At 43.0% G+C, this 26,038-nt stretch overlaps 1 protein-coding gene across 2 annotated transcripts in view; it reads right to left on the reverse strand.

The window, feature by feature from the left end:
• Positions 1-26,038, reverse strand: part of MYO1D (myosin ID) — a 304,232-nt gene that overhangs the window by 56,964 nt on the left and 221,230 nt on the right. The window lies entirely within an intron of this gene.

Raw genomic sequence — 26,038 nt, forward strand, 5'->3', positions numbered from 1 at the left:
CCTACCATCTCGAGATCCTCTATCAATTGCCAGCGGAAGATGAGAGATGAGCAGAACCCAGAAGCAGAGGGGCCACAAGAAGTCACCTGATCTGCTCCCGGGCAACTATACAAGACTTCTATTTTTAGGTATCACTGAGGACGGAAAGCAGTGATACCTGGAGTCTCCCATCATTAATCAGTCTCTTACAGTCCAAAGCTTGTCCTGAGCGCAGTCAAACTTTCTTGGTTGTAAGATGGGAACCAGTTTCCTCATATCAGTGCTCTTATCCAGTAAGCTAAGGTTATCGCACTGCTTAAGGCTCTTCTAACATTCCTCATGCTTTCAACGCTCCTGTTGTAAAGGTCAAGAAACTCTCCAAGACTGGGTGAAATTCGAATTTGATGTGATTATTCTGTGATTCGAATTTGACGTGATTATTCTGTGCACAGATGGATGTTATAATCCCAAGCTTGGGCGTCTGAGGTGTGAAATTAAATATTAAGGAGTTTGGGATGGAACCTGGATGAAATTTTAACACAACATCCCTCTTCTTAAAACACACGCATCCTGAGGGTGTCCATCCATGCTGTAACTAACCCTCCATGGGTATAAGCTGCTCAGTGCCCATGTCTGTCGGGGAGGAGGAAGGGAGGGAATGAAGCAACAGAGGAGGGTGGACCCCAAGCTCCAAAAAAGGGCTGGCCCCAGTGAGGAAGGGGTCTGGGAGGGAGCATGTGGGGCAGAAGGAGAGTCAGAAGTCCCAGCACCACGCAGGCGTGGAGGGTGGAGGGAAAAGTCAACAAACACATGCGGAAGGGAATTTTTCCTGACAGTAACTCAAAGCATCACTTGGGAGAGGCCTCAAGAGTCTTTATCCTCGTTCACGCTAGAGTAGGTGAGTCAGTGTGAAGTGTGTCCTCTGCCGGCTGGGCTGGAGGGAGACGCGGGGTGAGGAGGGTGGGCTGTGGAGGCAGGTGGGGGGCGGTAAGGACACACGTGCTGACAGGCCCCTGGCCAATGCACTGACCACAACTCTCTAGCTAAAATACATGCTCGCAACCCTCCATGTGGCCCTCTCTCCACTGCCACTTTTTAAGTCTCTGTTCCCGTGGCCATGACCCTTCTGTTCCTCCGCGCTGCTTCCTGGATCGAGCCTTTCTTTCTTCCTTGGAACTCTCAATTCCAGGAAGTTCGTCAAGTGGCCCAGAGAAACTGTAAATTCTGGTAGGCACTTGAATGGTTCTCTAGCAGGTGGCAGAGGACATGGAACGGGGCTTAAATTAGAATTAAATTACATCAGAAGGGTTGAAACTTCTATGCGCCAAGAAAGGGACTAACCTCTCTCTTGACCCCTGCTGGCACACCCACCACCACCTTCCAGTACATTTTAAAGAGGAAGAGGCTCTTGGTATTATTTTGGAGAAATAAGACGTTGAACACCCTCCTCCCCTCCATTCAATTAACTTTGGGAAATCAAAAAGCACTCCATTCTCCAGGCAGAAAATCTGATTTTGTGGAGGTCATGAAAACATTACCCTTTTATTCTTTAACAAAGTAGCCCACACAGAGAACTGGGGGAAAAAAACAAACTAAAGGCAACAGTCCCTTGACCTGCTGCTCCCTTCTTTCATGCTTGTTTCAAACTGCTTCTATTTTTAATTCTCTGCTGGTTATTAGCTCCAATCACTACGTGATATGCTTATGCTGTTCCTTCTTAACTTACCAACGTTAAATATTATCCACTGACTTCCTTTTATGTCAGATCTGCATTTGTGTCACTAATAACCTCCTCTCTCCCCCTCATCTATAACTCAGTCAATCGAGTTATAATCATTTTGGACTATCTTTATTACATTAAATAATATATATATCTTTGGTTTTGTTCCAGCAACAAGAAACTGTATTTTGGGGGGGGGGGCAGGGTATAGCTCAGTGGGAGAGCGTGTGCTTAGCATGCACGAGGTCCTAGGTTCAATCCCTAGTACCTCTATCAAAACAAACAAACAAACAAACCAAACAAATAAATAAAGCTAATTACTCCCCAAGCAAACTGGAAAAAAAAAAAGGTAAAAAACCTAAAAAAGGAAAAAAACCTGTATTTTTATTGCCTCCCTGTATCAGGTGAGGCTATCAGCATCTCTACCCTCTTAGCACATCTGCTTCCCTCCCAACTGTCCTTCCACATCCTCAGGGTGAGGATACTTCTTCTGTGACATCAACCATAAGCTCTTGATTCTACCTCCAAAAGGTGCTCCTGTCCCAAGTATCTCACTCTCAGTCAGTGTTACTCCATCACGTGCTCCAGCCAGAAAGGAATCCTGTCCTTCCCGTTCGCCCCACACAAGTCCTGTCATCTCTGCCTCCAAAACACCTTCTCACCATCTCCACGCCACCTTCTGTCTCCAGGACCGGCTGCTCTTACCTCGCTAGTCTCTCCTCTACAAAACAGCCACAGCGACCCGAGACAGCATCAGATCCCACCACATGACTCCTCTCGCTAAGAAGCAGTCTCTCACTGCAACCGCCTCACCACTGCCCATAAGAGCTCCAGTGATCCGGCCCGGGCCCCCTCTAACATCCATGCTCTTACCCACTCTGCTCCAGCAAGGCTGACCTTCATCTTTGGACCGTCACAAGCTAACTCCTATGTCAGGGCCTTTGCTCTTCTGCTTGGTAACACCCCAGGTCTGCTTCTCATCCTTCAAATCCTCACTGAAGCGTCACTCCTTTCAAAACGTCTTCCGCATGAGCAAAAGCAGCCTCCGATCCCCACCTATGCGCGCTCCTGTTATTCTGTTTGTCCTCATGCTCCTCTAGACATGACCTTACTTATCTGTATGTGTTTACTGCTTTCCTCCCCTTTCTAGAATGTGAGCGCTGAGAGCTCTTTTGTTCACTGCCTGTACCCCCTTCATCTAGGACAGTGCCTGGAACACAGAAGGCATTACAAAAAATATTGGCTATTATCAACTCAGTGTTCTGTAACATTGCTAAGGCTTCTATGCTTAGCAGTTGCTTTGACTAAGACTAATTCCAAAAGTTGGAAATCCCACAGTGTTTTATTACTGCAACCATGTAATTATTATTCACTACTTAAGCAATGTCCCCAAATATATCCTCTCTTGAATGTTCTTTTCCCTTGGAATGTATAATTGCCTTTTCTCTCCATGGTCTCACGTTTTAAGGATAGAACAGAGCCCTGTGAGTTCCCCCTTCCCCCAGGGACCACACTGAAGCCCGCCGTTTTCTCCCTCTGATCTGGACGGATGCCTCACCAAGTCTAAACCGCAGCGGCCACTCCGGCTTTATTCCCTTCCTGACTTGGAGCTACTACCTCTTGGCTCTCACGTCTTCCTCTTTCTTGTTTTATTACCTTAGTTTGCTGGAATACAGCCTCGGAAAATTTCCTATGAAAGGGTGTGTGGAGACCCCGTGCCTGTCTGACTGTGTTTTTCCCTCTTGTTCATTTGTTTTGGTTTTTTAACTTCACACTTGATTAATACTTTGGCTGGGTAAAGAATTCTAGGCTGACAATACTTTCCTCTCGGTGCTTGAAGGCAATTTTCCATTGCCTTTTTGCAGCTGGTGTAAGTGAAGAGAATTCATGTACGTACGTACTCTTAGGGATAACCTCCCAACTCAGACTTCCTGAAAAAGACGTTTACAGTAGACAAAGTGAACAATTGTATCCGTGCTGGCAAAGACGACTCGGGTGGATGCATACAAGACCAAGTTCTGTCAAGCTGGCTAATGTAAACTACCTGAATTAGGTTGAATTATAGTATGCTGAGTCAAGAAAGTCAATTCTGTTTCTTCCAGATAGGCAGTTCTCCACAAATTCTTCTCTGCAGCAGGCTAAACACTTTCCTACAAGTCTTTTCCTGAGGGTTCTAAGCAACCTCTTACTCACAGCACCCCTTGGTTCATCCTCGTGGTTCTCAGCACAACCGTGGTGGCTTTTTGTTATCTATTTGTAAAGTCGGAGCGGGAAGGAAGAGCATCTCGCTTACGGCTGTGTCTCTGGCATCTGGCTTGCCTACAGAAGGCCTGGCATTCTGAGTGGGGGCTCGCTCGACAGGCCCAGGAGATAAAAGCAAAGCCCTACAAGGTGCGGAAGTGTCTCAGAGTCAACACGCCCGTGCCTGCCGGGCGAGTCAGGCTCCTGCTCTTCACGCACAGACACGCGCTTTCAGAGATCACGGGTCTTGGAATCAGAGAACTTAGGTTTGACTCTGACTCTGCTACTTATCAGCTACGTGACCCCGGGCAAATCATTTAAATGCTCTGAACCTGTTTTTTCACGGGTAAAATGGGGCTAAGAATGTCTACCTTGCAGCAGAGTGACTCTAATGATTAAATTAAAGATAATGCATGCAAATAAATGGACATAACAGTGGGCCCTTAAGAACTGGTTATTACTTTTATTTTTATGAATAAAAGCAATAGAAAGTTATTAAAGATATCAAACTTAAAGCATTCATTTTGATGAAAAAATTCAGAATTTTTCATCAAAAGATTATACTGTTTCACACAATACTAAGCATTACAAAAGTATTCTATAGTAAGACTGAAATAATTAACAAGTTTCTAAATCTGAGGCTCCTTTTGGTCAAATGTCCTCCGTGCTTCCTGTAGCTCCACCCCTGTCACCTTTGACCGACCTTGTCTCTATAGCTCAGTCCATTAAAAAATCGTTAGGCAGAAGTCTCAAGCTACAAAGTCCCACATTTGCCTTCTTTTGCATCCTTTTACTTACTGATGAAAAATCCTGAATGAGTAAAACAGACATAAACGAGGTTTTATTCTAAGTTTTATGTTTATAATACACGTCGTTTGCTTAAACAACATCAGTTCTGTGTGTGGCGTGACAGTACACAACTAGCGAAGGGGCTTTCCTGGGTGACTTGTGCATGTTGATCTTATTATTTCAGTCCCACTGGACGCACTGAGCTCAGCAGGCTCCCTCTTCCCATCTCACGCCGTGACCTTCACTCACTGTTCCCCCTGGGAGGGCTTCTCCTAACTCTGTTTTCCATCCATTGTCTGTCTTTTCAGGATTCCCGTTTCTTTCTTTGGAGTGTGCCTGGATGATCACTCTTCAGGGAAATCATAGCTGGATTGAGGGTCAGGGATAAATTCATCTTATAGGCTCCAGAATTCCCAAGACGATTTGCAGCTCACCTACCTCTAGTAGCCACCAATCCATGGTGTTCACATCCCACAGCAATGGAAAAGAAGACAGGACTTCTTAAAAGCTACGTTCGTATTATGCTTATCATCGAGGGAGCATCTTTTCGTTTTGGTTTGTGGTCAATCAATGCCCTCATCTGAGGGATCTGACAACGGCAGAGGTGCAGAAATGAGGCAGACAGGAACCTCAAAACCTCAAAAAGCCTTCTATTTTATTCCTTTTTACCTACTAAAGGCAATCCACTAATAGAATCTGAGAACAAAACTGCAATAAATTTAGCTCATTGCTAGGTAGATCAGGGGTGAGTCAGGGAGAAGGAAGGGGAGCGTGTCAAAAAATCTATTTTCCCAAATGTGCAAGACAAAGAGCCCTGCAGACTGGCAAGCTTGCCATCCTGCCCTATTTGCTATTTAGGTTCTAAGCACTACAACTGATGTTAAGTTTTTAAACCATAAGGTTTTAATTTAAACGAACCTGCAGGTCTCCTGACTTTCTTATGCCTCCATCCACGATGGAAGCAACAAAGGACAGCACATTTTGGAATCTGCATTTAGAGTCACCTGCCAAGGCTCTCTGAGGACAATTGTGACTGTCTAACTCTAATCTTTTATAAAATGAAGGTGAAGAAGTTTTCTAAACAGTACAAAACTCCAAGGAAAATTCTGGAATACATACCACAAGCACCTGACACACTGCTCCGGAAAGCAGAACCTCCGACCTGGACTAAATGTGATGACGGCAGACCATGTGCTAAGAAATGTGCTTCTGTGAGTTAATATTCATATCTTCTCAATCTGATAAACATCAGCTTTGATTTATGACGGCCTCCCTTCTACAACGGAGGAGTGACTGAGAACAGGAATAATGTGTAGTATCTAACAATTAATCAAAGTTTGTCAGGTGCTTAGATGTTTATTTTTACACCTTTCCTTTTGCTAAAGGTATACTTTCAGGTTTGAGTTCTGCTCTTCTGAACAGATGGCCATCATTTAACTAACAATGCTGAGTTTATTTACCAAGGATTCACAGTCTAGTCACAAAACAGTGAATATGATTTAGCTTCCACTAGTGACAGCGGAAAATAGTGCTTAGGTAAGAATCCAACAGATGGGATGACTTTTAAGATTCATAAACAAGTTTCAAAGAGACCCTGGAGGTAGCTATTAGAACGCTTGGGTTTATAAAACATTAAGAAATGATCAGCAGAAACTGTATATAAAAAGGTAGCAGAATATGGCTTTGCAACCTCATGTACATAAAATAAGTTACTTGGTAAAAATATTTCCTTTTGTTTGTGGTCTTAACTTCTTTTTTCAACCCATTTGAGAGGTCCAATCAATTGCCATTATTAGATAATAGGGAGTCCCATGGCAGATGGGGTATCAGCATTCCTAGGTGTACCAGGTTTGAAAATTGTACCCTGATCTTCCCAGGATCACCCACTATCTCCTGACTGCAGAATTACTGCTTCCCCCCAGCAGCAGAAAGCCAGCTTCAGAACCTAGCTCACCTGGGAATCAGCACCGGCTGGTCAGGTTTAGAACACGTCTACGCCTGGCCCTGCAGGTTCTCCCTTACAGAACAGGCACGTGCAGCTGGTTTTCCTGAACTGTTCCAGCACAAAAAAATTAAACTTTCGAGTGTAGAGTCATAGAATTTAGAATAGAAAGAGATAAGCTAACATTTTAAAGATTGGGATATACTTCCGCTCAATCTTTTAAAATTTTTTTTTCTTTTTTTGCAATTTGGCCTTCACCTTCCAATACTTAAATAAAAGCACATTCTAAGGCCACCAGGTCAAAGGGGCTTTTCCAGGTCTTAACCTCCTTTTATGCGGAGGCATTTGACCACACTGTTCTCTTCTTCTTTCCAAGAGATATTTCCCCCAAGTCTCCAGCCTTTCTGACCTCCCTCCCTTTCTTTCAGCACAGGATCTGCCTAGGGTTCCCATCTGGTCCCCCTTCCCACTCTCCATGTCCTCCGTGGTGACTTCCTCCTGCTTTGGCCTATCTTCAAACTCAAGACATTGCCTTTAAGCTCCTCGACCGTCTGGTCATACCTACATACCTTTCTAGTATTTCTTGCCACTCCCTCTGCACAGCCTCTGAACTTGCCACACCGGACTGCTTCCCACTGTTTTCAGAACAGGGACCGTGTGTTTGCAAATATCCCTTCTGTGGCTTTGTTCATGCTGTTTTTCCTACCCCAGACGCATCTCACCCGTCTCACCTGGCCCTCCTTCCCTAGACTCTAGGGTCCAGTTCCAAGCTTACTAACAGCTTCATTGTGGCATCACTGACATCTGATCAGCTCCACACATTCAAAGTGTACGACGTGAAAAGTTTCGAGCGGTGCGTGTACCTGTGAAAGCGTCGTCGTGCTCAAAACATCCACCACCTCCCCAGTTTCCTTGTCCTCCTTTGTGAACTCTGCTTCTTGTCTCTCCCCATCCACTCTCCTTTCCCAGACAACCCCTGATCTGCTTCTTGTTATTATAGACTAATTTGCATTTTTAGAGTTTTATATAAATGGAGTCGTACAGTGTGTACATTTTCCAGGTGGGCTTCAGCCATGTGGTAGTGTGCATCCATGCCATTCTTTTTATTGCTCAGTAGGAGTCTGCTGTATGGATACCACTGTCTGCTTATCTGTTCACCTGTTCACGGACATTTGGGTTGTTCCCAGGATTTGTTACAAATAAAGCTGCCATGAACATCTGTATGTGGGTCTTTATGTGGCTATACGCTCTCATGCCCTTTGGTAAATTCCTGGGAGGGGAGGTATGGTTAACTCTTAAAAAAAAAAAACCTGCCAAACTGTTTCCCAAAGTGACAAGATAAAGTGACAGTACTAATTATCCAATGAATACAATTATCCAAAATGGACAATGTTAACTATCCAGAAATGATCCAACAGTGCTGGATCCTGTCTTGGGGGTCGGGCATTCAGCCTTGCACCATTAGCTACGAGGTGAGTTTTAGATTTTCCACAGATGTCCTTTAACAGAGTGAGGAGGTTACTTCTACTGTTGGTCTGCTGAGAGTTTTTATCAGAAATGAATGTTGGATTCTGTCAAATGCTTTTTCTGCGTCTTCTGAGACATCATATGGTTTTTCTTTTTAGTTTATTCATATGATGCATTACATACATTGATTTTTGAATGTTAAACCAACCTTGCATGTCTGAGACAAGTCTTCCTTGGTCATAATGTATTACTCATTTTATATATTGTTGGCCTCGAATTTTCCTTCTGTATACAGCTTTTTCCTTCTGTATAATGCTATATACTGTTATTTCCTTTCCTGTATACTGCCGAAGTGGATATACTAAATTTTGCTCAGATTTTTTACATGATTGTCCCCAATGGATATTGATCTGTAGTTTTCTTGTAATATTTTTGTCTGGTTTTGGTATCATGGAAAGGCTAGCCTCCTAGACTGTGTTGCGAAGTATCTCCTTTTCAATATTCTGGAAGAGTTTGCATAGAAATGGTATTATTTCCCTTAAATATATAGAATTTATCAGTGAAGCCACCTGGACTTGGAGTTTTCTTTGTGGGAAGGTTTTAACTACTAGCTCACTTTCTTTAACAGACCTAGAACGATTCTAGTTACTTCTTTCATCTTGGGTGAGCTTTGGCAGTCGGTGTCGTTTAAGGAATTTGCCCATTTCATCTAAGCCATCAAGTTTATTGGCATAAAATGTAAATGACAACATCCCCTTATCTTTTTTAATTGTATCTACAGAATCTGTACAGATATCACCTCTCTCACCCTGATATTGATACCTTGTGTCTTCTGTTTTCCCTCCTCAACTGACTGGATGCTTATCCATTTTATTTTGGTCTCATTGATATTTGCTACTGTTTTTCCATTTTCTGTTTCATTCATTTCAGCTTTGATCATTATTGTTTTCTTTTTCCCATTTTGGTTTAACTTGCTCTTATTTTTCTAGTTTCTCAAAGTGGAGGCTGACCTCACTGATTTGAGACCTCTCTTCTTTTCTGTTCTAGGCACTTCATGCTATAAATTTCCACCTACGAATTGCTTGAGCAGCATTACATAAATTCTGATTATATTGTGTTTTCACCTTCGTGCAGTTCAAAATACTTTCTATTCTTCATTTTAATTACTTCTTTGACCCATGGGTTACTTTGAAGTGTGTTATTTAGCTTCTAGTTATTTGGGGATTTTTTTCAGAGATCTTCTTATGACTGATTTCCAATTTAATTTCATTATGGCAGGGATGTTGAATCCTTTACATCACTTGTGCCTTATGTCACGGCCCAGAACACGGTCTATCGTGGCAGACACGCACCTGGAGAGAGCGTGTACTCTGATGCAGTTAGGTAGGATGTTCCCTAAATGTTAATTCGGTCAATTGAGTTGGTAGCATGACTCAGGTCTTCTATACACTTACTTACTTTCTGTTGACTTGCTCCACCAATTACTGAGAGAGGGGTAATCGAATTTCCAACCATGATTGCAGACCTGTCCATTTCTCCCTGTAGTTCTATCGGTTTTTGCTTCATATTTTTTGAAACTCTCTTACGAGGGGTGTGAACAGTTAGGCTGGTTACAGTCTATTTATTAACTGACCTGTGCTACTTTGTTACTGTTATTCTGTAAACATGTGCTTTTTAAAAAGATTGAACTAACAAGGAAAGAAGCTGATACATTTACGCACGTAGCTGTTATTTCTATTGCTTTTTATTCATTTGTGGAGATCTGTATTTCCATCTGGTATATTTATTTCTTCTGCCTGAAGGACTTTCTTGAATGTTTCTCGTACTGAGAATCCACTGGTAATGCACTGTTTCAGCCTTTGTGTGTCTGAAATGTCTTTAATTCACCTGTGTTTTTGAAAGCTATTGTCGCTTGGCATAGAATGACATGCTGACAGTGTTTCCCTTCAGTAGTTTAAAGATGTTGCTCCTCTGCTTTCTCTCTCTCATTGTTAACCGGCGAGAGACCAGCCACACAGCCTCACCTTCATTCCTTTGTGTATAACGTGTCTTTTCCCTCTGGCTGCCTTTTAGATTTCATTTTTATCACTGCTTTTGAGCAACTGGATTGTGATATGCCTTAGTGTAGTTTTCTTCATGATTTTTTTTTTCAGTGTAACTTCTAGGAGCTGTGGATTTATAAGGTTTTCATTAAATCTGGAAAGTTTTCAGACATCATTTCTATAAGTATTTTTTCTGTCTTCCCCCTTTGGTTGGGGACTTCATTCATCCATCTAGGAGAGCACCTGAAGTGGTCCCACAGTTCATTGATGATCTGTTCCTTTTTCAAGAACCTGTTTTCTTCTGTGTCCTTCATTTTGGATAGTTCCTGTTGGTATGTCTTCAAGTTCACTAATCTTTATTTCTGTAGCATCTAATATGCTATTAATCCCACCCAGTGTATGTTCATGACAGATGTGGTTTTCACGTCTGGAAGTCTGGCTTGGGTCTTTCTGGATACCTTCCACGTTTCTACCTGTTTGTTGTAATACAGTGATGATAACTACTTTATTGTCTCTGTTGGCTATTTCTAACAACTGTGGCAGTTCTGGGTTGGGTTTAATCGATTTTGCTTCTCATAATGGGTTGTATTTTCCTGTTTCTCTGCAGGCTGGTTAATTTTTGACTGAATGCCAGACATTGCGAATTTTACCTACTTGAGTGGCGGATAACTCTGTATTCCTATAAATATTCTTGAATCTTTTCTGGGTTTCAATTAAGTTCCTTGGAAATAATTTGATCCTTTCGGGTCTTTTTAAAAATCTGTCAGAGGAACCCAGAGCAGTGCTCAGTCTAGGGCCAATTATCCCCCACTGCTGAAGCTAACCTTTTGAGCACTGTACTTAAATGCCCTGTGAATTACGAGGTTTTCCAGCCTGCCTGCTGGGAACTTCCCCTACCTACCCCTCACTCTCTGTGAGTGCCAGGCCTGGTCACCTCTCGTCTTTTTGGTTGTCTGTCCGCAGGTGGTCTCCTAACAACATGTGCTGATCAGTACTCAGATGAATACTTAATTAAGGGACCCTGCACATCTCCAGAGTTCTCTGTCTGTGCAGCTCTCTCCGGTTACCCGTGTCCCGTAAACTTTAGTGGCCTTAGTCTACAAGCTCCCAGGCTCCACTATGGTCCCCGCTCCCTGCGCCATGGCCTGGACATTCCCTCCAAGCAGGAAGCTGGGGCAACTGCAGGGCTCACCTCATTTGTTCATTTGTTTTCTGTCTCTGATACCCAGTGTTTCAGAAACTACTGTTTCATCTATTTTGTCTGTGTTTTGGTTGCATCAGGTAAGAGGATAAATCTCCTCCTTGCTACCCCGTCTTGGCTAGAAGTGGAAGGGCTACTTTTGAAACTTTAGCGATCTGTGAAGCCTGGTACAGACACCACTTCTCTTCGATGAAGTTTCCCCAGAACATTCCCCCTCTCTCACTCTGGTGTTAAGGTGCACTCTGACCTCTGCGAGTTAAGCCACTTTCTTTCTGTTCTCATAAGCCTATTCTGCGTTATGTAGTCATCTGCTTTGACAGACCGCGCGCTCCCTGATGGCAGGAGATACCTGGGACAAGGAGTGATATATGATCGAGCCTCAAGAAACACTCTCCTCTCCCCATTACGATGGTGCTCACTAGCCAACACTGACTTCTATTTTATTTTTACCATCTTAACCATTTGTACGTGTACAGTTCAGTAGTGTTAAGAATAGTCACACTGTCATGAAACACCTCCTGAACTTCTTCTATCAGGCAAATAGAAATACATATTTTTTTAGGGAGGAGGGTATAGCTCAGTGGTAGAGCAAATAGTTAGCATGAAAGAGGTCCTGGGTTCGACCCCCAGTACCTCCATTAAAAAAAAGAGAAATATGTGTGTGTGTGTGTGTGTGTGTGTATAAAATATTATATATATAATGTGTGTATATGTGTGTGTGTGTGTATATATGTGTGTGTGTGTGTGTGTGTGTGTGTGTGTGTGTGTGTGTGTGTGTGTGTGTATAAATATATATGTAGATGAATGAATGAACACATTTGGTGGAGACTTTTAATCTTGATTAAAAAAGGCTGACCTGCTCAAGGGCTTACAGAGAGCTGGTGGTGGGAGTCAGGACCAGAAGCCACACTGTCTGTTTCCTGTCAAATACTCATTTCTCCCAGGTCTGTTAATTCAATGCATATGCTGAACAGAGAATGCCAAGTATCGCCATGCATCAAAGAAACCTCAGATGTGGAAAGCCAGAAATTACTGATTTTGAATGGCATAATTTAGCTAGGCAGAGCTTGGGTTTTTTTCCATTTGTCTCGGTTAGAAAGCAATATAATATCCTCTACAAACTGTTCCTTGATTCCTGTTTTCTGACAAGGAGCTCACTGAGTCATCTAGTGCTGTAAGGCTGCTTTCTTATTCGATTTGATACCAAAATTTCTTTTCTCCTCATATCCTCAAACAAATTCCTTTCATTTCCTTTGCTATCTCTAGGCTTGGCATCTTTCTCTCTAAGGCCAGGATGTACAGCCCTGCTTCACTTAGTAATGATTCTACCTCACCAAGGATGGATACATGGATCAAGCTGATTTTTTTCCACTATGAAAATTTCATGGAGATTTGCTGGCTATTTGTTGCTTTGTTTCTGGAAGAAAAGATATTCTGAAATCATCTCATAATTTTTAAATTTTTTTTTCTGGTTATAAATAATGACAATTATAGAAAATATGATATTCCATATATTTTTAGACAAGAAAAAGGCCAAAAAGAAAATATTAAATGCAAAAACCTTTTAAAAAAAAAAAAAACCCCAAACCTCTGTAAATGTCATGTTGGCTCTTTCTTTTGGTCTCAAATATGAAGAAAAGGGGGCTTGGAACAATTTTTCTTTGCGCCAAAGAGAAGCTAAAGGAAGTAACTGCTGATACCTTTTTAAGAAAGGATGGAGGAGGGGCTTTGAATTCAACAAAACAAACCTTTCCCCTTCACACGGAGAAGCCTGGCACCTACAGAGGGTCGGACCAGGGATGCATGCCATGTGGAAACTGAGCAAAACGTTAAGAGTTTCCTGACACTATTTCATGTCCTAAGCTCTGGAAAACACCATGCCCCCGGCCCTCTGAACATTCAGGGATGAAAACGGTTCTAACTTAACGTGAAAGAAGGATCTCTCACTCCCCTTTCTAGCGGTAAGTTTCTCACCTGCACCCCAGTGCTGCACGTGCCTGAGAGAATCACAGACAGAGTCCCGGGATCTCAAGGCCCCCACAGAGGCTTCCCTGGGCCACACGTATGCAAACGACATTTTGAACCCAAAGGCAGAACTCTACATTTATGTCATTCCTTATTCTAGCCTGTCCACATCTCCCGAATCCCGACTCTGTCATCCGAAATACAAGTCATCCTTCCTGGGTTTGTGTGACCTGCAAACTCGGCCAGTAGGTCTTTTATCCAAGCCACTGTCTGAGGGGAACCATTGAAAGCTGAGCTCTCACGACGTCTTCTCACGGAACTTTGCTGACTTCTGTTGCTCTTCCCCACCCCACCCCCCATGCAGTACTTAGAAAATATAACTGCTGATTTTAGAATTTTGCTGAAAAATTCTGTCAGGTTCAACAAGAAGGGTCATTTTTGGATCTCTGTTCGCATTTGCAAACCAGGAAGACTTTCCTGTTCAGTTTGGGGCGCCGTCTCCATTCCCCATGGCTGCTCAAAGATCCCTGCCAGCGGGCAGGGCTCCTACTGAACGTCCTCAGCATCTCAGGATGCGGGCTGCCTGGCTTGGAGGTTTGAACTAATACAGCATCCAGTTGTCTTCTTTTTCCTAGTTGGGCTTTACTTCCCCTAATGCTTGTTCTTAGTTTCAAAAACGTCTTCCTCGACGGGTGAAATGAAAACACCTTCTATTCATACGATACTGGTTTCCCATCCTTGTTCAACCAAGTACTGCCCCTCCTTCCTATTTGTTATTATTTCCCCCGAGTCTCAGCTCAGCTGTGACGTCAGTCTTCCTGACAATATTTCTACAGGAAACTGACATTCTGAATCACGGTGGTGACAACCTTCCTTCTGTCTTTCCCCTGGTTTTCTTCTATCTGAGCTCAGGTGGCCTTAGGTTCAACCACATTGGTTTCTTTATCTTCCTCCCCTGTTTGTTACATGAAACTGTAGAGATCTCATGTGTAAGGGGAAGGCTCCCTTTCTTGAGCTTATTTTATTTTAGAGGGTTTAGTCCTGGGTTAACACTCAACGTTTTCTGTATTTTTTTTGAGACCTGCTTGCTAATGTCTCAAGTTTAACTATCCTTGGACCTGCCTCATTTGTCATTACAAAACCTATTTGCTTCCAACAGACTCAACAATCTACTATTTTCATTTCAACTGTGTATTAGTTTTTTTTTTTTATTTCACCCCTGAGGAAAAATTAAGATAATGCTGGGAAGACTTAAAAACACAGAGACAAGGATATGTCTCTGGATGGAGGAGAAAAAAATGGAATTACATCTGTCTGGCAACGTAGACACTAACATAGAAATTAAGAATTCCAGATCACTGATGTCTTCAATTTTGATGCCCAGAGATGAGGAAAAAACTACAACCAACAACTGGCAGATTCTCAAGCGTTTTTTTTAAAGCTCAGTTACAAAATCAGCAAAGTTAAACTGGATAAAATACAACCTCACAATGTCAATTTATAAAAGAATGTCTCTAATACCTAGAGAGGAGTTTAACACCCCAATATTTACAAAATGGAGACACCTGAATCTGCTAAAGAGACTCCAGTAAGAGTTTAGAGGTAGGTTCATGAAGTATTTTAAGAGAAATACTAAATGTTGGCAATGAAGGATCAACTATATGTTTTACCAGGATCAAACAACATCCGCTGTATTATTTACCAGTAGGTACCAGTGTATCACAACTGCTGACTTTTGCAGGACTTCAGCGCGTTCGGTTAGGACTCTCTTGGATGCAAGGACAGAAACCTGATTCCTATTAGCTCAAGCTAGGGGAACTTGTTATGAACTAGGACAATTCACTGAGGAAAAGTGATCTACCAAATGGTGAATTCACCAAAGATCAATCTGCTGAACAATGAATTTGCCGAATTTACCAAAGTTGCATATTTAACAAAACCAGTTTTTATTTGTCCAGTTTTTATTGGATAGATTGGCTGGACGTTTAGGGTTCTTGGGTGGTCAGGCTCTCCCTTGCCTTCCAGCCTGTCCCCTTTGCCCCTCAGTCTTTCCCTCTCTCTGCATCTCAGCCTCCCTCCTCTGTGGGATGGGCACTCAGATGTCCTGGGCACACTCTCTCCTCTTTTCCTTTCTCTCTTCCTCTGTTCTGGTACATCCGGCTGCAACAGCAGCGCCAGAAACAAAGGGACTACTCCTTAAACTCTTGTTAGGAAAACGGATCAACTAAACTGCATGGAAATTCTCAAAAGCTATTAGCTGCCATCTCCTCTAACCGAATTGCTGTAAACTTTATAAAGAGTCGAAAGGAACAAATTTTTGGTAAGTTGGTAAGTTTGGTAAACTAGATGTATTAGTCGTTTGGGCAGATTTGATGGAAGAATACCAAATACCAGATGGAAAATAACTGAAGGAGGATTTGAAAATTTAGTATAAACTGGATTTCCCATAAGGAAATGCTAAATGGATTCTGACAATTGCTTGTGTGGAAAGTGGTTGGTGCCAGTTTCTAGGAAAGGCTTGGGTCTGGATGACCTGAAATGCAGGCTGCCTCTCTGTGGCAGTCAAACCGTGATACTTGGCACTGCTGTTTGGGAATGGCTGCATGGACTTTTGAGGCCCTTAAGAGTACAGTGCTTATGTAAAACACCCACGTGCTTGCTAGTTCTTTGGAAGTATCTCATAAAAGGACACCCTTCTTTAGCCATTCTAAATAAACTCCAAACAACACACGTGCAAACTGAGTGAAGTCCATTTTTCTGCTAAAATTCACAAAAAGATTAAGCCAATTCATGAGCTCCGGCATTCTTCAACCTGACCATGCCTTAAAGTGCTGTTACAAGGAACATACTCAAGAAGGATATTCCTTGAAACCAGTTTTTGGTAACTTGGCAAATTCTTGCAAATTCAGAGAATCGGTCATTTGGCAAATTGACTTCTGGGGAATTGGTTTTTTAAAAATCTATTTTTAAAATACTGAGAACACCCCCCGACTACTCCCCCCAAACAATTTCCAAGTGTACATACAGTACAGTCCTGTCAGCCACATGCATGCTGGTGGACTGATTTTTGACACATCAGCCTGTATCAGATCATACAAGATCTTAGCATCAAACAAGGTCATACGATGTGAAGGCCACATGGAGGCTGGCCCCAGAGTTAGGCAGATGCAGGGACCGGGAGCTTCAGAGTCTGCCTCACCGCTGTCTCTGCTTCTCTGTGGGTCAGCTATGCCCTTCTCCCTGAGACCAGCCTTCTCCACTTTGGGAAGTGTGGTCACTCCGACTCCCAAATATCTGGAGAGGCAATGACCTGGAAGGCTTTTCTGGTCTGAAGCCCACTAATCTTGAGGAAGGGAAAAGTGGTGCAGTGTGGGTCAGGAGCCGGCCCTGCACCACCCAGCTCTTCCAGGGAGTCAGAGGATGTCAGGATGTGGTGCCTTGGGGGAACCATGGAGATAAATGACAGAGGGGAGGGAGGGTCCAAAAGAAGGGGCTGCCGGACGGGCCAAACAACAAGTGTTCCCACACTCAAGCTCCTCCTCCCGTATTCAGTACTACCATCATTCACTCCACCCCTGGAGAATCTTCTCTCCCTTAAAAACCACTATACAGTACGATAAAGCTTCTTTAATCTCTTACTTCCTTGCTGTCCCTGAAGGCACAAATCTAGGTTCTTCCCATCTTATTAGAGATTTTTTACTGCTAACAACTATATATTTTGGGTAGCCAAAAATCACAAACAACAGAAAAGTTACAAAGGCTAAGTAATTTTGTTATAGTTCTTACTCCTTTGAGGTCTTTTGATTTCTGGTTTTATTACTAAGAGTTGCAACTTGCCTTTCTAACCTCTACCTTGCTAGCTCTTTCTCCATCCAATTCATTCTTTTTTGGCATCTGGGGGCCACAGAAGTATTATATGTCAACTAATGTCCTCAAGTTCCCATTGCCCTGAGGTGGACAATTATTTTGCATTCCTGAGCATCTCTAGGATGGAAGTATGTGTCACCAGGCTTCGTCTCACTGGGCAGCTGTATATTTTTATACTTGCTTTCTCCCCATAACCTATATGATAAAGTTCAAGTTCACTGGCATGGGGTCTCATAGGCTCCTACTTCAGCTACTTCCCTCCACCAAGCTTTTGCATATTCTGCTCCCTTCTCTGGGGAAAATCTTGCCCCATTCCCAACTGATAAAATGCCAGCCATCCGTGAAGACCCAGCTCGACGATCACCTGCTCTTATCAGGGCTTTCTGGACTCTCACAGGCAAAGGGAACTAGTTCGCCCCCCCTTGCTTCCGTGGCCCGGTCCTCTGCCCATGGCCCCATCGTGGCACGTTTATCAGGAAATGGACGGCGTGTTCCATCTTCCCCATGAGATTAAGAGCTGTTTGAGGAAAAGGACCCAATGATCCATCTTTGTAACCCTCCCACCACCCTTAGCCAGATCTGCAGTGGGTGCTCAGAGAATACAGGCCGAATGATGGTATGAAAATATAACAGTGTTTGTTTCAGATAAAATACTTGGTTAAATACATTATGCTTCCTGTCCAGCTGATAAGACTTGAAATAAACACATGAAGAAAGCTTTTAAAAAATCCACTGAGCTAAAAAGTAGTATCTGACAATTCAGGAAAACAAGAGTCCAACAGATAACACAAACCAGGGGATTATTCACTCATCATTCAGTGAATGAACACGTCACGGGAAGATCACCATTTTAACATACAATACTTATTTATGTTAATATTCAGTGTGATGGGCCTTCTAAAAAAATAACAGGATTACTGTAAAAGTACAAGATGTCCCTGTGGAGATGCTGAAAAGATGATCAGTTTTCCAGCACTTCTGGTTTCCCTCTTTCAACATGAAAGGCAAAGATGTGCACATGTCATAAAGCAAATAAGTATCTTTGATCTGCACAAAAAATCCCCAGCAAATCTCCACCATAAGAGCAGGTAAAGCTGAGGATGACCGTGCACCCCTGCACATCCTCTGAGGGGGCTTTGTCCAGGGGCAGCCGCTTCTCAGGGCAGACGGGCACAGCTCAGAGCGAGAGAAATGGGAAGTCGGGAGATCACTCACAGGCCACAACAGCTGTGACACCTTAATGCTGTTTGATTTTGGTCCTGGCTTAGTCACACTGAAAAGCTTTTAAGACTCCTCCCTGTGTTCTTTTGTGCACAGCAGACGGGTATGGCTAAATATAAACAGGTTAAGTTCATTCCATGGAAGTCTGCTATCGCAGGTGGGGTGTCCTGTTGGGAAACGGACAGACAGGTCCTCCCTGCAAACTTCTTAGGGTAGTTAAAAACCATTGCTTAGAACAGTATTTTGCACCTTACTTGGTAATAATAATTTTAAAACATGAAGTTTTAATGGTTTGATTTTTTTTTAATGCTACTTTTGTCACAATGGCTTCAGCAAAATGGCCATGTAAAATCATCATGTGCTCATCCTGGTAATCTTCTGTGTCAGTTCTTGAAACCAGTGGGAATCACTAGGGTAGTTTACTAAGGAGGTAGATTCCTGGAGATTGGGGTTTAGAAGGCCTGGGGTGGGGCCTGAGGACCTGCCCTTTGAAGAAGCACCTCCAGGTGATCTCAGGGCAGGTGCTGCCCTGATACAGAAAGACTGTCGTTGTTTTTCATGGCAAATGCTGTTTCTTTGTATGGAAATACCATACTATGTTGAACCACGTTTATTCTGATGGACTTCTATATGGTTTATGTGTCTTCATAATTAGTGATGATGCTATACTATCTGTGTTTTCTGCCTGCCATCACTTTCTGCTTCTTTTGTGGAATGTCGGCCTCATACGCTTCACCTCCAAACACTCCCACCCAGCTCTGGCTTGCCCTCTTCCAAAAAATGCTCTTCTAATGGTCCCCTGGTCTTGTGGGAGACTTCCAGATTCGGAGAAGATTCACTTCTCTGGTCAAAGTGACTGCGATTGGGGCAGGTCCCTAAGCCATGTGGTGCCCATCTCATTACTCTGACACAGAACGAGTCTCTTCTAGTATGCTTTGAACTAACACATTTACTGCATATACGATACCTTCTTTGTAAGATGTACACTTATTTTGTGTATCGCCAAGAAAGATAAGGTGTTGCCCATTATCGCTGTAAGAATCCAGTAATTGTAAGTCACATCCCAATTTCAGGGATACTAACATTAAAAAAAGTATTTATTAGAATCAATGAAACAGTCTTACTTTTGCTCAGTGTAGTTCTCTTTTCCTTGTACACCTATTATTTGAATGTAAACTTTATGTTCTCTGTCTTCTATATCTTTCAACTTCCTTGTTATTATCTTTCTCTGTACGCCAAGAGACCTTCTTACACTTTTCTCTTGCATCAATTTTCTTTTCTGCAATACCCATTGTATCATTTCTACATTTAAAGTTGATTTAAATTCTTATAGTATCTTTTCTTACTTCATTCAAATAATTGAACATTTTTCTTTCTCAGCCAGGCCCCTCCCATCACGGACTGTCATGTAATCTTTGGTCTGTTTATGCAGAATCCAAACTTTCTTGAATTTCTTTCAGAATACAGTTTCTAGAATGTGAAATTTCTGTTATAATCCTTTTCAGAAATATGCTTTTCTTTTTCTTTTAAGTCTATGGTCTGCACCTTCCTCACTGCTACTGGCTTTCTTTATAGGTCTCGTAACTAAGGAGACATCTGTTCAGTTCTGGTGTCCTTGCAGAAAAGGGGCATATAGATCTTCTGGGGCCCTTCTAATAGTCCACTTGTTTATAGTTAGAATCCACTTCTCAGCTTTTAAGCTGGAGAGCTGGCTTTTGTACACAGCCTCTAGATGTGGTTTTGAAGTCTTTTACTTATTATGAAGCTGCTGATCTGAGCAGGAATCCCTAGATTTTGCTTCCTTGCCAGCCTACTGACAAGGAGAGTTTGAAATTATTTCTAGTTCTTAAGTTGCTAAAAAAAAAAAAAAAGTAAATGAAAAGCTGTAACCCCCAGCATACAACATACCCATGGCTCTTCCAGCCCAGAGTTCTTTTAGTGGCTGATTCAGTGTCTTGAAATACCTTTTCACTCCTGTCCCCAGATGTGCTGCACTACTTACAGGTGCAATCCTCCGATCGGTACAAGAGGAGAGGTATTCACAAAGGGAAAGGAACTGTCACAGAGTTCTTCCTTTCCCTCCTACAGAAGGAGGACTAAGTTACCATTCTCTGGTGGACAAGACACACACATCAGCGGGGAAGGGCCCACAGCCAGCCCTCCATCTTCAACATGTATCTGCTTGGGAGTTTTCCGAGTGCCAGGAATGTTCTGAACACGAGGGAAACTGCCGTGAACAACAGAAACAATGTCCTTGCTCACATGGGGCTTATAGTCTAGTTGGAATATATACAATAAGTAAATAACTGAAGACACAGCGTCAGATGCAGAGGAAAGCCATGCGGGAAAACAAAGCAGGGTAGGGGTCAGCCAGTACTGGGGCGGAGGAACCGGTATTCTTTATAGGACGGTCAGGGAAGGCGTGGGGAGGTGACACGTGAGCAGGGGTGAAGGATGTCCCGTGTCCCTCTCAGTGGGCCTCTGGCTGAGCAACACTTCTAGTTGCCAGTCCTAAGGAAAGCTGCCATCTCTTCCTGGGTTTCTGTGTGTATCTCTATTGGAAAGCAGAAGACCTCGAATTGTTCTTTTCTGTCACCACAAATGAGATGACTTCAATAATTATCCTTTCAAATGGCTCTAATACTCCATTAAGTAGATGGACCATAATTTAATCAACCAGTTTTCTATACAGTTGATCCCTGAACAATACTGTTTTGAACTGGGTGGGTCTACTTATACATGGATTTTTTTTTTTTCCCAGTAAATACTACAGTACCACATGATCCACGACTGGTTGAATCCGTGGATACAGAACTTTGGAGACAGAGGGCTGACTTCTGCTCTTGAGCTTCTGAGGATTTTCTGCCGGCGGGTCCTTGAGCCAACCCCCCTTGGATTCTGAGGGACAAATGTAGTTGTCTACCTGCATTATTTTCAACTATCTTTATTTTACTTGTATATTTTTAGTTGGAATATTAACTATTACGATCAGCAGCCACGCATTCAAGGAAAGCAGCTGGGGGCTGCAGAGTAAGAGCCAGGAAAACCTGCACCTGGGTTCCAGGCAGAGGAGCAGGGCGTTAAGGCACTGCCGGACGGGGAGGGGCAGAGGCTCTGCCAGGTGGCCTCACTCCTCCACTTCCTCCCCCTCCGGGCAGGAGGCCCCATCTCCCCTGGCCCCTGCAGTACCTGGGCCACAACCAGCGGCCTGCTTATTACTCTGGCTCCACCGATAGTTTTAGTGTGAGTTAAAAAAGAACACAAGCAAACTACAACAGAGAAGCAGGTCAGGTGTTCAGTTAAATTCAGTAACGGTGCTCCTTTAATCGAGCAGATATTAAAGAGACTCCTTATGAAAAACAAGCAGCAGACGGCACCGACTTCTGGCTTTCATCCACAGAAAGAGAACGGGAAAGATAGGAAGTTTCTGTGCCTGAGACTGGGGTTGTCCTGAGGTTCCCAGCAACCAGACGGGCAAACGCAGGGGCAGCTGCTTAGGGCACAAGGGTCCTCTGACAGCTTAACAGTGCGGAGTTCCTGGTGACTCCGTAGCTGGGGCGGCCAGCGGGAGGCCATCTGTTTACCAGCGGGCAGAAAGGCTCACCACCAGCAGGTAGTCACCGCTGAGCGTGAGCTACACACTGAAGGTCGAGCAGCCTGGCCGGGGGGAGCCATTGGGGCAACGAGCACAGACAAAGCAACCTCACCGCAGCTTCTTGTGACCTACACAACGAGACCCCACCGAACGGCGGTTCTCCAAGAGGTTTTACTTCACCCTACTCAGTGCCCTGAGAGAGATGATTCACTCAGAAGGCTCTTTTGTTCTTTTCTACTTCTCTAAACAGGAAAGGAGAATAACCATGAACTCAGAACCACCTATAATACACCTAGAAACCAGCTGCCATTTATTTATTTAAAAGAAAAAAAAATTTCTAGGTAAGTAGTACATATACCTGTTGTCAAAGGTGTAGAGTGAAAAATAAATAAAACCTCCCTCCTACCTCTTTCTCCCAGTACCCATCTCTCCTCTCCAGAGACATCCTTTCCCACTTCCCGAATGTCTTTCTGGATATAGTCTATAATGTACATAATACTGTGTGTGTGTGTGCGCGCATGAAAGAGATATATACACACGCACACACACACACACACATATATGTCCTTATAATTTTTTAATTGTGTGTATTTAAAATGAACAAAGCATATTAAAAGCTCTGAGAAGTACTGCAGTGAAGAAACCTGTCTATCTTCATCAGCATCTCTGAAACATCCAACTTCGGGGCCCCTCCCTTTCTCCTTTGGTGCAATTCAGGTGTGTGGAAGGTAGCCAGGACTTGCTGGTACGGCAGGATCAGGTGTTTCTGGAGGGTGTCAGTTCTCAATGGTCTGTGCTTGAGCCATGCTGGTTGTTAAATAATCTAAATGTCACCCTTTGGAATAGACTTCATTAAAAGGCTGCCTTCAAATGTTCTAGAAAATGTGAAATGTGTGGGTGAGTTCTTGCAGAGGCAGAAATAATGGGTCCAGGTTGCATAAAGACTGAAGGAAGTGAGAGAAACTTATTCATATTTAGTTAGAGAAATAATTTATACTTTGCTGGGTTTCGTTTCGGATTAGGATGGAAGGAAGTGCCAGGAAAGGGCTGGCTTCAGTCTGTGAGGGATGATGGTCTTGAGAAGTTCATTACGTAGAGGAGAAACCCATAAGCTTTATCTTTTTTGTTTTCATTTTGAATTATGATTATTTCAAACATTTTTCATCTAGAAGCTTGATTTGGGTCTGTTTTTATATATTCCACGTCTCTAGCTAACTTCCGAACACCTGAATTTAGCTGTAATGACGGTTTTCATGTCTGTGTCTGCTGATTCTAAGCCCTTTGTCCGCTCTGGGTTGGTTTTAGTCGGATGATGATCGCTTCCCCTCATGCTGGACTGCACTTTCCTGCCTGTCTGTATGCCTGGTAATCTTTGATGGGACGTCAGACACTGTGAATTTCACCTTGGGAGGGGGGTGGATTTTTTTGTACTGCTATACATATTCATGAGTTCTGTTCTAGGACACAGTTAAATCACTTGGTAGTGTTTTGATCCTTTTGGCTCTTGATTTTAAGACTCATTAGGCGGGACTTGAGGGGGATCCTACCCAGATCTCAAGCGTTCTCGCTCTGTGCACGCCTCTCCTCCCTGGTACTCTGTCCTGCAAACTGTAGCTGCCCTGGTCTCCCCCAGACTCTTGTCTCCATCTCCCGGACTCAGGGAGTCTCTGTGCTCCTGCTGGCTTTCCCCTGCGTGCACCATGGCCTGGAGCTCTCCCAAGGCAGGGTGCTAGGATGGCTGCAGGGCTTGCCCTGGTAGATTTTCACCTCTCAGGGGTCATCGCTCTTCACTGCCTGACGTCCAGGGTCTTGAAAACGGTTGTTTCACAGGTTCCGTCTTTGTGTTGTTGTTGCTGCTGCAGGCAGGAGGGTAGGGTAAGGCTAGTCCCGCCCCTGTCCTTTTTTTCTTCATTTGCCTTTCTTTATTTCCTTTGCTGACTTTTGTATTGCCAGTGCACAGTTCTCTTGCTGATTTCTTTTTGGTTTATGATTTGCTGTGAGTGGGGGCAGCTGTTGGCTGAAGTGTGGCCCCTGAAGAGGTGACGTTATCATGCTGGGGTTGTCCTAGGGTTTTGGCTCAGGTTGCTGAACTCCTCTCATCCTCTCTCCAAACTGCAGCATCCTCTGCCCAAGGCCACTTCTCCCCTCAGCCGACTGTGTCCTTCCTCTTCACCCTCCGTGCACTGGAGTCGGCATGACTCACACGTCTCCTCAGGCTGCAGGCGCTCCGGGTGGTAACCCTGTAACCGTCTTTGCTCACGTGATCATGGTCGGCAGCTGGAGGTCTGCTTCATATTTGTTCCTATTCCTATTTCACTGAAGATTTATTCATTTTGTTTGTATCTTATTTATTAGGTGTAATGAATATTCAATTTTATCAAACAGTACTTTTGTCTTCTCTTAAGAAGCATTCGGTGAATAGGTTAACAGACCTTTCTAATGGATAACCACTCTTGTATTCTTAGGGCACAGCCTCAAGGGTTATGATGCATTATTCTTTTAAAACACTCTTGGATCCAGTTTGGGGCATTTTATTTAGAATTAAAAAGAACTCTCTGCAACAAAGTGGGACTGGACTGTAATTTTCTTTTCTTGTGCTATCCTTCTTTGCTTTGGGTATAGTGTTGTCCTGGCCTAATAAAATGAGATACTCTTTTTTCCATGCCCTCCTTCCCCTGCCAAATTATTTACCTCTCCCTCTTCTCTCTGCAACTTGGCCAGAACTTTGTTCACGGACTTTAAGTCCTAATCATCTCTATAATTTTTCAAGCAATGACTCCTGTTCAAATCCAGTCTATCAACAGTATATTTTGTTATTTTGAGCCCTTTCCTCCCAACTTCTAACTAGAGAACTCTTCAGAATGTACTTTAGGGAAATCATCTGAAAGATGAAGAACTGGCCCAGTTAAATCCTTATCACCTTTGGATTTACAAAATTAACCCAGGGACACATAAGACTATGTGACACATTGTTATGCTTGTAGAATACAGTATGATTTTCAAAGTCACACCAATGATACTGTACTTGACAACAAAGGAAAATAGCTAGGGAAAAATCAAATTAATCTTTTCTCAAGAAGTCAACAGCAAGTTGAGGACTACAGCCCTAAGTCCAAATTCCAAGCCGGAAATTTCTCGGGCAGACAGGAAGGATTTTTTTTTTCCCTCTTGCTTGAACATGACTTTTTAACTCACAGGATTAAGGACACAGGATAGGGTAATCAAGAAAAAACTGAAAAAAAAAAAAAAACAACCCCAAAAACCCCAAAAAACCACTTAAAAAACCCCCAAAACCCCACCATCTCGACAGCCTTCTTCTCTTCCTTCCGTTTATAAATTTTTAAAGACACTTGAAAGTCTTACAGATATTAGAGATAGAAATGTATCTCAGAACACAGAGGCTAGGAAAAAAAAGCAACTGATGGATTCTAAGAACAAATTCACTTATCTCCCCCACTTGTAGAGGCGTTTAACAGAGGCTGGAATTTGCTAAACAAGGACACAGATGGAGAAAAAAATACTTCAACTTCCCAGGGAAAAACTATTAGTATAGGCATCCAAATTCAAGGTAATTGAAACCCCTGATTAGCCATACTTTGCTATAAGTAAATATTAGGAGGAAAAGAGACCTGCTTATCCGAGTTGCAGACTTAATAGTAGAGATGCCTTCTCCATGTCTTTCCCTTCCATTCTAAACTCTTCAGTATTTCTCTTAGCTTTATGTTTGGCAGATGGAAGGCACTTTTTCAAAGGCCTTTATGTTTATTATTATTTTTTGGTAATTCCTTAGTTAGATTCTTATTTTTTCCCCCACCGGATGACCACTAAACATCATTCTGCTTATAGCATTTAAAAGCATTTAATTATATAAGCTATTTAAAGATCTGTTTTGATCTACAATATGGTTTTAACACAAAATAAATGGCCTACGCATCTCACTGCTAAAATTATACTCCATACATTTATCAGCCATCATGAACACAGTAGAATTAGACATTTGGACATCAGA

This window comes from Camelus ferus, chromosome 16 (assembly GCF_009834535.1).
Source record: "Camelus ferus isolate YT-003-E chromosome 16, BCGSAC_Cfer_1.0, whole genome shotgun sequence".
NCBI classification, from domain to species: Eukaryota; Metazoa; Chordata; class Mammalia; order Artiodactyla; family Camelidae; genus Camelus; species Camelus ferus.